This window comes from Culex pipiens, chromosome 1, assembly GCF_016801865.2.
Source record: "Culex pipiens pallens isolate TS chromosome 1, TS_CPP_V2, whole genome shotgun sequence".
Taxonomy (NCBI): domain Eukaryota; kingdom Metazoa; phylum Arthropoda; class Insecta; order Diptera; family Culicidae; genus Culex; species Culex pipiens.
The window spans coordinates 43,480,131-43,497,190 of NC_068937.1; the positions used below are offsets into that span (position 1 = coordinate 43,480,131).

Below are 17,060 nucleotides of genomic sequence, written 5' to 3' on the forward strand. Positions count from 1 at the left end.
AGGTCATTTACTATATAATACAACAATCCCTTTCCCAACGATTCCCCTACACACACTACACACCATATTCTATAAATAACTCGAAGTGATTGGTACGGTATGTCCTCACTTCTTCTTCTTCCCCTGATGATTCCATGAAATGTGGGTTCCGTTCATAGAATCTGTCTCTTGCGGTTAATGCAACGCAGTAGGCCGGGCCGCTTTAGTGAGTGTAATACATTTCGGGGGTTCTCGAAAGTACTGCAATCATTAATAATGACAAGAAAGAACTTGAGGCGTAATCTAACCATAAGTTCTTCCCGGATGCTTTCTTCGGACTGGCTGCGCTTGTGTTCGATTAGATTAGATTAGATTAGATTAGATTAGGAAAACGTTGCAGAGAGTTTTGTCACCCCTTCTCGGAAGTGAAATTAAATGCCAACACATTGAGTTTTTTTTTCTTTTAATATCAATTCATGCAATATTGTAAAGAGTGTTTCCAATTCGGAAATACACTACAAAACCAAAAAAAAAACATCACAAACTTAATACTATCGTCGATGGTTTTGTTATCCGACGATAAAAATAAGATAACCAATAAAAATCTTCATAAACTTAAAAGAATTGCTTTACCATATTTTTTTGAAAATTAGGCAGGTTTAGGATGACTTGAAAAAAAATAATGACAAAATACCGTACCTTGAACAAAAATGCTTTATTTTTAATTCGCAAAAATGGTTTTAAACGACGCGTTATATCGAATGGATTTTTGCTAATCAACAATTTCTAGTCTTTAACACAACATTTTTCAAAATATCTTATTTCTTGAAAATTGCTCAAATTAAACAATTTTTTAACAATGCGAAATTTTGTTAAGATTATCACTGCATTATAATTTTAGTGATAAATCCAGTCATTTCTACGAAATTATTTTCCAAATAATCGTTTTGCTTATTTGCAACATTGGTGTCAAGCGACGCAATATTTTGTAAAGATTTTCACTGTGTTAAAATTATTAGTAAAAAAGACGCAATTTTTTACACAATATGCTATATTTTGAAAATACACGAATGTTGCAATTTATAAGAATATAAGTATTTAGAAAAAAAAATATTTCGTGAAAAACAATGTTGCATCTAAGAATGAAAATAAAAACAAATTGTCCACTGTCATAATATTCTGTAATCCTTTGAACTTAGTTACAACATATCTGTAAGCGAATCAACCATTTGATATTTTTGTTTTAATTTGTGTGCATCGTTTGCATCATTAGTATCCATTTGAGCAACCTATAAAATTATTTTCTTTCATAACTTAAACAATTTTTTAGCTTGACACTTTAGTTTGTCATTAATATTTAAATGGACAATTATGTGAAGATTTTTGTGTATGACGATTTAGTTTGAAGATGAAAAATATTCATCTCGTATGACTACACAGTTAAAAGTTGTGTAAATTTTTAAGGTATAAAATTTGTAGCTGTAATAAAACCATTTTTATGATGTAATATTACTTCAATTTAAAGTGAAAAAGTGGCAAACCCCTGGAAAAGTTTTAAAAGTAAAAAAAAATCTGACATAAAAAATGTACCCATTTCTAGATGTAATATTACAATTTTTAATTAATTTGTAGTAATTTTTTATTAAAAGATTTATTCCGTCAACTCTGCTCAAGGTCGGTCAATTTTTTTAAGATTAAAAAGCCGTTTTGACCAAAAATGCAGAAACAAACTATATACGATGCATTGTAACAGTGGCGTACTAAGGGGGGGGCGGCGGGGGCGGCCCGCCCCGGTGTCACCCATCTTGGGGTGACACCCGAGCTGATGGGGTGACACCTGACTCGGACGAAGAAAAAAATATAATTGACCTAAAATATGTTCATAAAAAAATCATCAAGTATCTAACTAATATAAACAAAACATACAAGTTAAATTTTCTGAAACATTCATTTTAGATGGGGGTGACACCCAAAAGTAATACTCATGTTTTAGAATATGTTTACATAGTATACTTATAATGATGAAGTTAAGTATTCACAGTTAGTAAAAGTGCATGTTTATATGAAGACTAAATACTTCAAAAATTTAATTTTCAGGGGTGACACCCAATCATCAAATAAAGAAATTTTGATAAAGATACTAATATGTAAGGGGTGTCACCCCTATATTATTAATGTACAAGCTTATAAAAAGAGTTAAATGGAAAATGTTTTCTCATAAAAATGTTCTTTTGACAAACCACTCTTGAGTTTGATTTTTTTTAAATTTTCTCGGAATGTGGGTTTATTTTTGTTATCTTCGGCAATGTTTCAATTGAAAGCAAAAATAATAAAAAAAAAACACTTTGAATTGATAAATTTATAAAACAACTGTTTGCTATCAAGACTGGAAGCTAATAAAAGGGTGCAGAAAACGGCAAATTATTTTAATGACAATCAGGGATGGAGTAATCGCCAAAAAAACTTTTTCGCTTGCGAACTTTCATCACCCAGAGCCGAAACACGCAAGAGAAAATTGCCCTTGAACTTAAAAAAAATAATCAGTTGAAGATTTTTTTGTGAGTTTGATTGTTAGCAACACTTAAATTATTTTATATCGTTTTGCTTACATACATTGTTACTCTACGAAATGAGACAAGCCATTTTTCGACGTATGAAGTTACATCTGAAAGTGTAGAAATGAAATCGGTGTTTCACCGAACGGACTGATGTTTTTTTGGTTACATTTTACCGATCTTTCGTGCACGATTAAGAAAAGCGTTTAAAAATGTGTTTAACATTTTGAACAATATTTGATTATATTTATTATTCTTTAGTATTTACATTTTGCACAACCTTTGATATGATTTTTAGATTTAATTAAATGTTTTAAATTTTAATATTTAACAAGATTTACGTCCGTCTCAATCCCTTTTCATAAATTTCCTTCTAATAAAATTTCCTGTGCAAAAATTAATTGTTATTCAATTCGATACTTAAATTCATTTAAGGTTAAGGTTTGTTTCACCGAATTAAAGATGTTTGGAAAGTAATCTTTTTTTCAATTTTACAAATATGTTTGTACAGAAATCCCTTTTGTAAAGAAACATTTTATTTACAACTCTTTTCAATTTGAATGAATATTGAAACATACATTTCAACAACAAAATCTAAAAAAATAATTTAATCAAAAATTACATCAGAGAAATTTATGTTTTGCAAAACAATGCATATTATGATGTTTTTCGAAATTCAGTGTTTAATTGTAGAAAAAGATCCAAATATTTTTTTTCTAAATCTAAACGATCTGACTGGAAGAAAACACACGCTTTTTCAATAAATAAATATTCCAGCTAAATCTTTACTAGGCAATAATGAGAGATACAAAACAATATTAACGTTACCATTGTTTTTCTTTTTCATTAAATTGACAGAGAGTATTTAAAATTGAAAATTCTTAAAAAATGTATTTAATTAGATTTTTGACTATTTTTTGTACCAAATTTTATCATTTCATAATTATTAATAAAAGATAAAAAAGATAAGGAATAAACATACAAATTAAATGAAATATAATTGTATCATCTTTTTTTTGTTATTCGGGTAGTAGAATTTAACATGAAAATAATCATTTTGATGGGAAATTTAACGACAATTTCGAATAGGTACGAAAAATCCGAATTCGTTTCCTAAACAACATTTATTAGGATTATGATTTTTTTTTGTTTATAATGATTAAAATTTGTAACTCCTACTTGTTAGATAGTTTTGATTTCAGATAGATACACATGATTCGAGATATTATTTGCAAAATATAGATTTAAAAATATCGCCATTTGTCAGGTTAATTTAAATTTGTTTATTATTTTTGTTTCAATGAAATTGTTCTATCGAACTTTCCTTCGACTGAGCACTAACGGTCATGTTTTAAATTTAATTTTAAAAATTGTCAGGCAGATCCGAAGGGGTCCACAGAATTATGATTTTAAAATAATAAAATTTACTTTTTGAATATAGTTAGAATCTATGTTTCAACAAAGGAAATACATTTTTTCCATTATCTTCCCTTCACTTATATTTTTAGTTTTTAACGTTTAATAAATCTTTTTGGAAAATGTGCTAATGCTTATTCAATATTTTCCGAATACTCATATATATATATTAGGTATTAAAATGTAATTGTAGTTTCTCATTTTTTTTTATTAAATTTCATATTTTTTTATTATTCTTGTTTATAAAAGCACTTATTCGTCATTTTCCTAAACAACTTCATAAGAAGAATCCTAAATGGGCCGGATTCCACAGTAATCTTAAGACCAGCCTGCAAGTCTCTGTATAATTTTAGCAACTGTCCTTACAAAAATTGTAAGTAGAGTAAGACCTTTTCAAACCCTATTATAATTGAAATAAACAAAAAAAGCATCCATGACAAAAACGTTGGATATTTGAACAAATATCCTAAATTATGATCAATTAAAAATATAAACTAACGAATCATTAAACTACTTGTCACAAAAACCATTTTGATATTTTCACATGCAATTTAGTTGAAAAACAACACCGTAAATCAAAAAAGGTAGAGTAATCGGCAATTACATTAAAATACAGAATGCGCAATCTTTGCTCGTATTGTTGCCGTGCTTCTAGATTATATGAAAATCCTTGTATTCGATTTTTTTTGTTTTAGATTATAGTAAATTTAAGATAATCAAAAACACATGATTTTATGAAAGAGATAGTCAAAAAATGTCATGGCGGTATGATACAAAATGCGATTTTAAAAAAATATTAGGATGTACTCATAGCACTTTCAAGAGCATTTTTTTGTTGTTTTTATTTTCAAAATAATTATATAGTAAACTTAGCTATTGTAAAGTTTTAAGAAATTTACTAAAAACAGCATTATTTTTAAGTTAAAGGCAATAAAGGACCAATGCATTTTTTTTAAAGTAGTCCCAAGTATGTACATTTTTGTTGATTTGAAAAGATATGAAATTCTCTTACTTAAGATTTTGGAAATTTTAAAATTCAAAATAACAAAGGTATTTTCATGTTTTTTACAAATACCGTCAGTGGGAGTGACTATGTGTCAAAAAACGATACACCTCTCGTATTTTCTTAATAACAAAAACAATTTAAATAACATCGAAAATCTTTCAACGTAGATTTGTTTTTAGATAGTTTACTAACATTTTCCCAAAATATGGTGGATTTTGATGAACACTACCTTAAATGCCAATTGTTTGAAAATTGACCCAATCTAACCCCTTAGAGGGGGTGACATTGGGTCAAATGAAACGAAAATGATGCTCAAATACAACGATATGGTAAAAACAAGTCATCCAACAGTGTTTCTTGTTCGAGGGAATCGTATTGACACGCTACAATGTTTGAAGTGGAGATTTTCAAACATTTGGGAAGTTTTCGAGCAATTCTATCAAAAATATTAGAAAAATGATTTTTCGAGAGGTCATTTTTTGCCAAAAACGTACCTTAAATTAAGACAGCTGCCAAAATAACAGGATTTGTTCTAGGAACGAGATTTTTTCAGCGAAGTCATCTTAAGATGTCCCCTACACAACCGTTTCAACAGAATTCATTTTCATTGAGAAGAACCTGAGAAATAGTAAAATCCGTAAAAAATCACTTTGACCCAATTTCACCCCCCAGACCCAATGTCACCCCACTGACGGTACCTTTCATTTTTCAACAGAAGTTTTTTCTCAATGTTTTTTGTCAGCAAGGTTATATCTCAACTATTATTTGTCTATTTTTTTCAAATTCTGCAAGTGTTCCCATTAATGGGCACTCTCTTGAAAAATGAAAAAAATACTTATTTTTCTGAAATTAAATAAATAAAATGAATTAAGTTGTTTGACATGCAATGGGTGTTCCAGTGTTAAAATAAAGCTTTAAATATTAAATTTATATATTTGTTCATTTGAAAATCAGATTTTTTACAATATTAAAGTTACAAATACAAAGATGCGTGAAAATCCTTTCAATACCTGAGGAGAGCAATTAAAAAAACTAAGTTGATTAAATTCTTTTTGTGAATGTTTTCAAGTCAAGGCAACATTGATATATTGACAAATATTGAAAGGTGAATCTACCTCTACCTTCAGTCTTAAGAACAAAAAAAAAGTTTTCTGAAAACAGTAAGATAATTTTTGAAAAATCAGTGATTTTTTCAACATTCTGTTCTTGAATTGAAATCCATTATAATAGATTCTAAAAAAAACAGCTTGATAAAAAAAATTAAAGTGGATTGATTTATTTTTTAATACTTCTTCAAAAGTTTTTTTAAATTATTTCATAAAATAAAAATTTATTACAAAAAGATTCAGATCTCGTAAATGTCTTTAGATGTTTGTTTTGTTTTAAATTGTGCAAATATTACTGATGTATGATTTCCCATCAATAAATCAAAAAATCTGAATATGAGCATGAGCATGAGCATGAGAGACCACCCATGGTTGTCCTTCTCCGTTGCTGAACAGGACCGTAATATCCTATCAATACAACTGACCATACGCTTAAACGATCTAATGGTGTTTCCCTTATCAACAGCATGTATGAATGCGTTGAAAAGATAAAACATCAAGGTCATTAAAACTAGATCTGAAGCAAATAGGTAACAGTCATTGGCCACCAACGGCGCCCGCCATGTCAGTTTGTAGATCTCGGGGGGATTGGGACGGGAATGTTAGTTAGCACAGGTTGCTACCAAGGGTGGGTTCTATACGATATCCACACCCCCACGTGTGCCGGAAAACTACTTCTACTTGGGATTTTGTTAGTGGGAAAGGGTAATGGCCAGGATTCATCATAGAGGATGATGATGCGACCCAATAATCAATAAATTTTGTTTAATGATGTGATGTATTATGCATTCTCAAGGCAAACAGTCGGAGGATGCGGATGAGATTATTCCCGGTTATTTGGTGTTAAGTTTAGCATAAATGATTCAATCTTAGACAGCCGGCTGTGGAAAGATAAAACCAAATAAAACGCGAAACCGCACGGACCGAAAAACACACACAATCGGGGGGAAAACAAAGACGGAAACGGCAACGAAAATCCGGCTTGTTGACCGCGACGCGAACCGTTCAAATTCTCCAAAGCAACTGTCAAACCATCGCGAAATCACCCGGGTCGAAATATACACACAATCGGGGGGGAAACAAAGACGGAAACGGCAACGGAAATCCGGCTTGTTGACCGCGACGCGAACCGTTCAAATTCTCCAAAGCAACTGTCAAACCATCGCGAAATCACCCGGGTCGAAATATACACACAATCGGGGGGGAAACAAAGACGGAAACGGCAACGAAAATCCGGCTTGTTGACCGCGACGCGAACCGTTCAAATTCTCCAAAGCAACTCTATATTTTCTACAAAGCCCTTTCGTATGAAAAGTTTGTTGAAAATTACTTCGAGCAATATGTGATTTCAAAAACTTTCAATAACATTTGTACCAGCCTCGGTACCAGCCTCGGTACCAGCCTAACAAGCTGAACACAAACAAAATATATGATAAGAAAAAAAAAATTCAAGGGTTGATTCCAATGATGATTCAATGAAAAAAAATCGTTTATCATAGGTTCAAGATAATGAGATATATATTTAAGCTTTCCTATCCTCCTTCGCTTTCCCTAGTAATAGTAGCGATTGTTTTAGAAAGTTTTTTTTGTAAGGATCTCTAAAACTTTTTCGCAACGACTGTCAAATTTAAATTTTCTTCATATTTGGCTTTTCAGTCCGTCGAATAAAAGTAACAACCGTTTCTCTTCGTTACCAAGGAAAACGAAGGGAAACGGTTGTTACTTTTATTCGACGGACTGAAAAGCCAAATATGAAGATCTCTAAAACTCTGCATTAGCCCGGGTCAAAATAAAAAAATGCTAAGATCAAAAGGTATATGAGATTGCCCGGAAGAGTACTAAAAATAGAGCCTCCAGCCCAAATTTCAGCCAATTTGGTTGAAAACTGGCATGCCGGTAGCAGGAATAAGTTTAAATGGGATTTAACCCGTGAAAAGTTTTTTTTTTTACATATTTAACTTTTTGAGGCATTTTCGCCACTAATGCGATTATAACAAACATCAGTGGTGTGTAGGCCAGATCTTTGCGCAGCTTTTGGTATTGCTTATTGCGAGATAAAATCACGTTTCTCCTTCGCTGTGACTGCCCAAGTAACCAAACAGCACTAAAACAGGAAATTATTCAGCACTATAAGCGCATTTAGTGCAACGCATAACAGCTAAACAGTTTTCAAAATTGCACCAAAAGCGCTTTTACAACCGATTTGCAGCTGTTTTTGGACTTTATATTTCTGTTTTACAGCTGGGCTCCTACTGTTTGCGATCCAACCCTGCACAATTGTCATTAATGTCAAATACACTGATGAAGTCTGCAAGTAGTAGACGAAATACTTATCTGTCAAGATATTAAAAATATATAGCGGAATTAAAAGGAACAACTCGTCTCTTTACTTTTACTGCTCAGACTACCCCCGGGTCATGAACTGTCTCCAGATGCGCTGCCACTGAACTCGGTCTCGGGCTGCTACTCTCCAATTCCGACTCGGAACTCCCACACTTCGAAGATCTTCCTCCACTTGGTCTAACCATCTCGCACGTTGCGCCCCCTCCGCCGCGTTCCAACCGGCTCTGAATAAAACACCAACTTCACCGGATTGATAGTCTGGTTCGATTGGCGCGTCCGGCATTCTCGCGACGTGTCCGGCCCACCTGATCCGGCCAGCCTTGGTGACTTTCCGAATGCTTGGCTTGCCGTAGAGTTGCGGCAGCTCGTGGTTCATCCTTCTCCTCCATGCGTTGTTCTCACGTACACCACCAAAGATCGTCCTGAGCACTCGTCGTTCAAAAACTTCAAGCGCTTGCATGTCCTCCTCGAGCATCGTCCACGTCTCGTGCCCGTAGAGGACAACGGGTCTTATCAGCGTTTCGTACATGGTACACTTTGCACGTCGGGAAAGGGTACCAGACCGTAAGGTCTTGTGGAGTCTGTAGTAGGCACGACTACCGGTGATGATGCGCCTCAGAATTTCCCTGCTGCAGTTGTTGTCCGACGTCACCAACGATCCGAGGTACACAAACTCCTCCACGACCTCGAAATCGTCACGCTCGGTCCTATGCGAGCCCTAAGGGACTCGGTTCCTCCTGCCAGCAGATACTTCGTCTTCGCCACATTCACCATTCAATCCAACCTTCTCTGCTTCCCGCTTCAATTCGGTGTACCTCCTGGCCACCTCCTCGAACGTCCTGCCGACAATATCCATGTCGTCGGCATAGCAGATGAACTGTCTGAACCGGTTGATAATCGTGCCCCGCATGTTGAAGCCCGCCCGTCTCATGACACCTTCAAGCCCAATGTTGAAACAAAGGCCGGAGATACCGTCGCCTTGTCGCAGTCCCTTGCGTGATTCGATCGGGTCGGGCATCACCCCGAAATCTTCACGCTGCACCGTGCCCCGTCCATCGTTGATTTCACCAGTCTGATCAGCTTCCCGGGAAAGTCGTTCTCGTACATGATCTTCCATAGCTCTTCGCGATCGACCGAGTCGTACGCGGCTTTGAAATCGATGAACAGGGAGTGCGTCGGGATCTGGTACTCGCGACATTCACATTCCAACTTTCTTGTAGATCGGGCATATTACTCCCTCTTTCCACTCCTCCGGTAGCTGTTCTGTGTCCCAGACCTTGACTATCAGCCGGTGTAGACAGGCCGCCAGCTTGTCCGGGCCCATCTTGATGAGTTCAGCACCGATACCATCCTTACCCGCTGCTTTGTTGTTCTTGAGCTTCTTGATGGCATCCTTAATTTCCCTCATCGTGGGTGCTGGCTCGTCCTCGCCGTCCACCATACCGCTGACGTCGTTTTCCCCCGTACTCCACCTCTGGGCCGTTCAGGTGCTCGTCGAAGTGCTGCTTCAACCTTTCGATCACCTCACGCTCGTCCGTCAAGTTTCCTCCGTCCTTATCCCGGCACATTTCGGCTCGCGGCATGAAGCCAGTCCGGGATTGACTGAGTTTCTTCTAGAACTTACGCGTTTCGTTGGAGCGATACAGCTGCTCCATATCCTGGAACTCCAACTCTTCCAGGCGGCGCTTCTTTTCCCGAAAGAGATGGATTTGCTGTCTTCGCAACTGTTTGTACGACTCCTTGTTCCCACGGGTGTTGTGCAGCAGCCACTTGCCCCGCGCTGCTTTCTTCTCGTCCCAAATCGTCTGACATTCCTCGTCGAACCAGCCGTTCCGTCGAACTCGGTCCACGTACCCGATGGCGCTCGATGCCGCTGCGTTGATGGCTGCTTCCATATGGCTCCAGCAGGCCTTCAGAGGGGCTTCGGCGAGCTCACCCTCGTCAGGCAACGCGGCTTCGAGTTCCCGCGCGTACTGGGTAGCGAACTCAGGATCCTTGAGCCGCTCCAGATTATACCGCTGCGGGCGACGGTACCGGATCTTGTTGACCTAAGACAGGCGTTAGCAAGGGGTTAGACTTTCTACACGGTTTTCGGAAAGAGGGTTTGTGTTCAGAGTGAAACATGGTGCGTGACGGTGCTGGCGGTGTGCGCGCACACAACTCACGCCCTGAACTGTCACAACACTTTTTCTCCCAAACTGGCACCACTTAATTTTGAAATGTCAAAAGAGGAAAAAGTCGAGATTGTTTACTAACATTGAGCTGAGCTTGTCGATCCGAAAAAAAATGTTCCGGGTTTGGAAGTCCGCTGAAGGAAGAGGAACTGGCGTTAGGAACCGGTAAAGACACCACCATCGGGTTGAACTTTTATATGACGCTAAGCCCGGCGACAAACAGTTCAAACTGCCCACGATTCCGTCCAGTTTGGGTGCGCCGAAGGACAGCGTTTCGGGCCTGGCCAAGACCTCGTACGACGCTAGTAAATAAAGTAAACGGCGGGACCGCTCCGTCCCACGAGGAACAGTGGAGTTACTCCAATCACGCTCAAGTTTGTTTGTAAACATCACTTAATATGACGTTTGTAGAAGTGTTGCCAAGTTTTTAGCCATTCTTTCTCGATAATGATGCGTGATGATGCGCGAGAGTGCGCGAAGGGTGCGCGAACAGTGCGCGGCTGTTTTTTTCGGAGCACGCACGGCGTGCTGAGTGTCCAACTCCTGGGCGTTAGCGCCACCACCAGGTAGTGGTCCGAGTCGATGTCCGCACCACGGTAGGTTCTGACGTCGATTATGTCCGAGAAGTGCCGACCATCAATGAGAACATGGTCGATTTGCGTCTCCGTGTCGTTTGGTGATCTCCAGGTGTACTTGTATAGGGAGGTGTGCTGGAAGAAGGTACTACGTATGGCCATGTTTCGGGAGGTAGCGAAATTTATGAGTCGTAGGCCGTTCTCGTTCGTCTGCTGGTGGGCGCTGAACCTCCCAATAACCGGTCTAAACTCCTCCTCCTGGCCGACTTGAGCGTTTAAGTCACCGATGACAATGTTGACGTCGTGTTTTGGACACTTCCTGTACTCGCGGTCAAGAAGCTCGTAGAAAGCATCCTTGTCATCGGCGTCGCTTCCCATGTGCGGGCTGTGCACGTTGATGATGCCCAGGTTGAAGAATCGGCCCTTGATTCTCAACCGGCACATTCTGTCGTTGACTGGCCACCACCCAATCACGCGCTTCGCCATTTCACCCAGCATTGAAATATTCAAAATCACTAGAACGAGTAAACTACGAACTGTATTTTAAGATGAATGCTCCAAGCGTTCTTACTTGTTCCTGGCGAGTTTTGCAACCACGCAGTGTTGTTGTCATCTCGATGAAAATGTTCAGAAGTTCTTTCGGTGAAAACAGGTCACTGCTGCCTTCTCCCGTTGATGCTGGTTGGTTTTCCCTCGGTTGCTGACTGAAGCCTGGAGGTGTTGTATTCTCTGCAACTTTTTGCCGCTGATTCAACGGCAATAGAGCTTTATGACGTTTCGCGTACGCACACTAGCGCACCATTTGATTTTGCTGGTCGGACAAAATTTAACCTCACTTTTGTTCGTGTACGTACACACAGTACATGCGCACGTAAATAACTCTATGGCTGCAGATTTGGAACCACTCGAACAGATCCTGCTCCTGGTGATGCCAAAGCAGGAAAATCCACGTCCGTGTATGCTGGTGGTGTTTTGCGACGATTTGGTTGGTGCCTCGTCGTCGCTTGCTGCCGAGTTTTTAAAAACTCAGCACGTTTTGGGCTGCTCCGATTCTTGGTAGAATGGTCGCCGCCGCAATTGAAGCATTTCGCTTCGATGTTCTCGTTAATTGTTTCGCAAGCTTGAGTTTTGTGCTCACCTCCGCAGGTTGCACAACGACTCTTGATGAAACAGTTCCTTCCTCCATGGCCAAACTGCAAGCAGTTCGAACATTGTGTCACGTCACGGTGCACTGGACGATAACGTTCCCAAGTCACTATGATGTTGAAAATTGCCCGAACTGCTTTCAGCTCAGACGGCGTTGTCGATCCTTTCTCGAGATGAACCAGGTACAGTTGATCACGATACTTGATGTCCTTGTTGTGTCTCGTCATCTTGAAGACTTCGATCACGTTCGACTTAAGAGTTTTGAGCTCTTCTTTCAGCACACTCACATCCATGTCGTACAGGCCTCGGAGGACCTGTTTCATGGGGCGTTTACCTGGATCGTCATGGCTGTAGTATTCAACCTTTGTGTTGTTCAAGAAATCCCGAACGTAGTTGTAAACCTTTCTGGTAGGTAGCAGAATTTTGAGTCCATCAGCACACAAGCGAATGGAAGCTCATAAAGCACCAGATTTGATAAACCCGGTCAGCCACTTTCGCACCGTATCCGAAGACGATGTTTTCACAAAAATGGGTAGCAACTTTTCCCGTCGTTCAAATTCTTCCTTCTCGCTCACGTCCACAGGGAGGGTAGCGAACTGGTTTCCAGACGAATTTTGAGCGTCCTTGCTCAAACTGCCTGGCTTTGCAGGTAGCGCTTCGGCATTCTTTAGCTTCTTCAAATCTGCCGATCCTGCTGGTGAGGACCGCCTCTTTTTCTTGCCGTGAGGCATTTTAGCACTTTTTAAGCACTTTTCAGGAGCTAATATCCAGGAGTACCTCACTGATCGATGATCCACAAAGGAATTATTCGTTGTGAAGAATGCGGTTGCTCCCATCGAAGTTGAGAGACCTGCAGAGAGACTGAAAATTGGGTCGGCGATTGGATAGGCTCGCATCTGGAGCTCTCTGCACTACTGTTTTACGGCGGGTGCGTGTAGCCATCACCAACCCCCTGTCTCGCCGGAGGACCGTCGTACCAGGACTGTTTAGAGTCCCACCCTGGCACTGTCGTCGGTCCCACCCTGGCACTGGGACTGTTAGTCAGCCGCCCCTAACCTGGGGCACAGACGCTGGGGGGGGGAGGAGGGGGGAGAGGGTCCTTACTCTACCTGCAGTAAGCCGCCCCTAACATGGAGTACAGACGCTTACCGCTATATTTTGTATGAACATTTTAAATAACTTATTATCAGTTTTTAAGTGCTTTTATGCATTAATATCCCAATAAAATATGTTTTTGCAACGATGCGTATTTTTTCCCATTTTAATAAAATGAGCCTTAAAACGAACCCTAAGCCTTATTTTGTACTTTATAAGCAAACAAAGGTTTTGAAAAAAACGTCATTCAATCTTATACCCCGTGGTGTTTACGTCGTTTTGGCGGTTATGTGGTAGTAGAATCAGCTAATTGCATTGCTAGCAACAATTCCTCAAACTGGAAATATCAAAATTGTTAAAAATTACGGCTGTACGAGCGATTGTTCCTTTTGCCCCATATGGTCGTCTTGCCCCACCTCCCCCCACTGATAACACTACAACAGTCCAACACCTGGGACGGGACGGCTGGATATAGTTTTCTTTTTGAGTGTTTACGTTTGTATTCTTCTTCTGTTTTTTTGCAAGAAAATTCGTGTTCGAATACAAATATCAAGCAATCTGTGATTCAGATAGCTTGACAATTCAAATTTTCTTGATGATGTTTTTCAACTCAGTGCTCAAGCATGTGGATGACTTTTTCGTTGGTTGAAATGTTGTTTAGTTTTTCCTCGCATTTTTTTTTAATTTGGCTGTTAAAATTTGCGGTTTGACGTGGGTGAAGAATCCTGAGTTTATATTCCATCGTTTTACGGTGGATCCACGAGGTGGTCACTTGAAATATATGTCATTTATAGCATACGTTCATCCGTATGTGCATCCATATTTACGCGCATGTACGAATCCTACATGATTTTTGTTTCAGTGTTTTTCTCAGTTGTCATAGCAGACTGCCCTTGTTTACAAACAAGTTGAACGAAAACAAAGAGCACGACAGAAATAATATCCAAGCTGCAGCAGGCTGAGGCGAACTCGGATTGGAAAACAAATTCAAAGTTATGGCCAGCCTAGCTCAGGAAATCTGGGCCAAGCTGTGTCCCGAGAAGACTATTGCGGTATCAACTTGCATCTGCTGGAAGGCGCATCACATTTGGCGGCTTGCTTAACGAGTTCAATGATAAGTTCCTGGAGGTTTAAGGTGGCGGCCGGTGCTAGAACAGGGGCAGTTAGGCGCGATCGATTGGACAAGGATGTAGCAACATCGAAGTAGCAGCAAACTAAACAAGAAGTGAGTCAAGCCAAAATTGACAAATTCAAGCATCCGGTGGCATCGGTGCTCTTGGGCATATTCACGTTGTCCTTTGCCGTCCACCCTTTCCGTACCTGCTGCTACTCCCACCACTACTCCCGATGACGACTGCGAGGACGAACTCAACGAGTTGTGATGGTCCCGAAGACCGCTGGATGTTTCTGAGTGCCGGCGATGGTCCCCGCGCGAATGTTTGAACTTTTTCTCCTTGCGCTCGTTGCAGTTACCGGCCGATCTTCATCGGCAACACAATCGGGTATGGCTTCATCAGAATTACTCACATCCGGAGCGGACATCCGTGTTACGACCGAGTAGACCTCAACCTTTGTGATAGCGATGCCCGATGGCAAGTTGGTGTACCCAGTGTTACTCACTAGGCGGGGCCAAGTCTACGCTCATGAAAAATTATTTTCATAGTATTGTTTTGAAGATTACCTCTTTTTCTATTTCCAAAACATTTTAACTCCTATCCAGTTTGATTTGGGTCTGGTGTCCAGATACACAAAATCTTAAAAAAGAACCACGACCGGTGTTAAGTTCCAGATTAAGTAGCAGGATTCAGAAGACCATGTCCATTCATTCAAGGTTGAATAGTTACGGGCCATTGGACGAAAATTGTAAACGCCTCGAGTGCGAGTTACACTTATCGAATCTCCAGGAGAACATCACTGTGAGAACCAGCTCATGGGTCACGACACTACTCCATCACTGAATAGGAACCGTCGTCTGGGGAAAATGTAGACTTCATTCTCAACAGGGACAACACTTTTTAGATCATTTAAGAGTTTCAAATTTAAATATCGAACTAGGTTGTTAGTTGTTTTGATTTTATGTGAACTAGCACGCACCAAGTTAGGCAAGATATCAATAAATCAAAAAATCTGAATATCTACCAAAAATGCACTTAACACTGAAAAAATACTTCAGACATTTTTTCTCGAATTTTCCATGAAAATCAGAAATGAGTTCATTCATATTTTAATTTTGAAAATATGCTTTTTAAAAAAGGGAAACTAATTTTCTAAACTTCCCTCATCAATACTTATGATTTGTCTGGGGTCCTCGGAATGATTCTATATAATGTTTCAGCAAAATTAAACAAATTATGAATGAAACTAATTAACGCTTTTCAAGGAAAATTCAAGGCAAAATGTCTCAAGTATTTGGATTCAGTGTTAACCACTTTTTTAAATTCTGATGTTTTGATTGATGGGAAAACATGCATCAAAAATATTTTCACAAACTTTTAAATATGTATTTTAAAAAGTTAAACCATTTCAAGATTTTTTGAACAAACTGTTTTTTTTAAATGAACAAATATATTTAAAGCAAAAAAAAAAATAAAATAAAATTATTGGTTGAAATAAAATTCATTGATAGTTGAAAAAAATTACTCTTTTTGTTTTTTCCGTTTTCATTATTTTGATAACTTTATAGAAAATTATTGAGCATTTTTATTTGATTAACAAATTTTACAATTTGAAGTTTTATGTTAACACTGGAACACCCAACGCATGTCAAACTTACACGGACGCCCAACGGCAACTTCTACTCGCTGGTTCTTGTGCATAATTCAATCAATTTGGACGATTCTTTTTTTTCTTTTTTGATTTGTAAGAATGTCTAAATGATCCTAGAAATTTGAAGTAGGGGAAATTCTCGTATGTTTACTATTTATCACTCGATTTCTGTTGAAAACGCTTTTAATGAGCTGTAATTGAATGTCAAAGTGCTGACATGGCAACATTAGAGGCACGCTGGAATTAGATGCTGTTCCCCTAAGTCCAAAAATGTTTTTTTTTGATCTGGAGTTCTTAGAAAAAAAAACGTTACTTAATCCACCTTAAGGTGGTTGGTGCCTTCCTCGCATTCATGTTGTATTTAGGTTGTATTTACAAATTAATTAAAGAGTTTTTTTTTATTTATTTTTTTCATTTTTTTTATAATTATTGATTTTACTTGAACAGCAATTTTCAATTCTTTTTTTTACCAACTCTCCAAAATAAAGGAGAAAAGTCTCATGAGTTATATATTTCAGTAAAAAGTTCGTGTAAATCTTTGTCGAGACCAATGGTACGTTCGTTTGAACAGCCAGTGTGGCACTGAGTGCCGCACTCGTCGGTGCCAGTTTTAGTTCAAACGAACATTCTTTTTCAGTGTGCATGGAACTCGCATGAAACTGAAAAAATATCGAGTGCGGCACTAGAGTTTCAGTTCCAAGATGGCGGCGAAACTCGTGCGGAACTAGCGCGAGTTTCTTCAAAGAAACACTTTGACAGCTCTGAGTGCGGCACTCAGTGCCGAACTAGCCATCAAACGAACGTACCACAAGCTTCCCATGCGCCAGTGCCAACGCACACCGCGGGTTTGGTTTTCTAGCTTCGGTACGTGCCTGAACCCATTTATGTATTGGTATCTT

The 17,060-nt window shown here is 38.8% G+C and overlaps 1 pseudogene; it reads right to left on the minus strand.

The window, feature by feature from the left end:
• LOC120413112 (uncharacterized) overlaps nucleotides 1-11,640 on the minus strand; it is a 91,796-nt pseudogene extending 80,156 nt beyond the window's left edge.
• Between the last annotated feature and the right edge of the window lie 5,420 nt (nucleotides 11,641-17,060).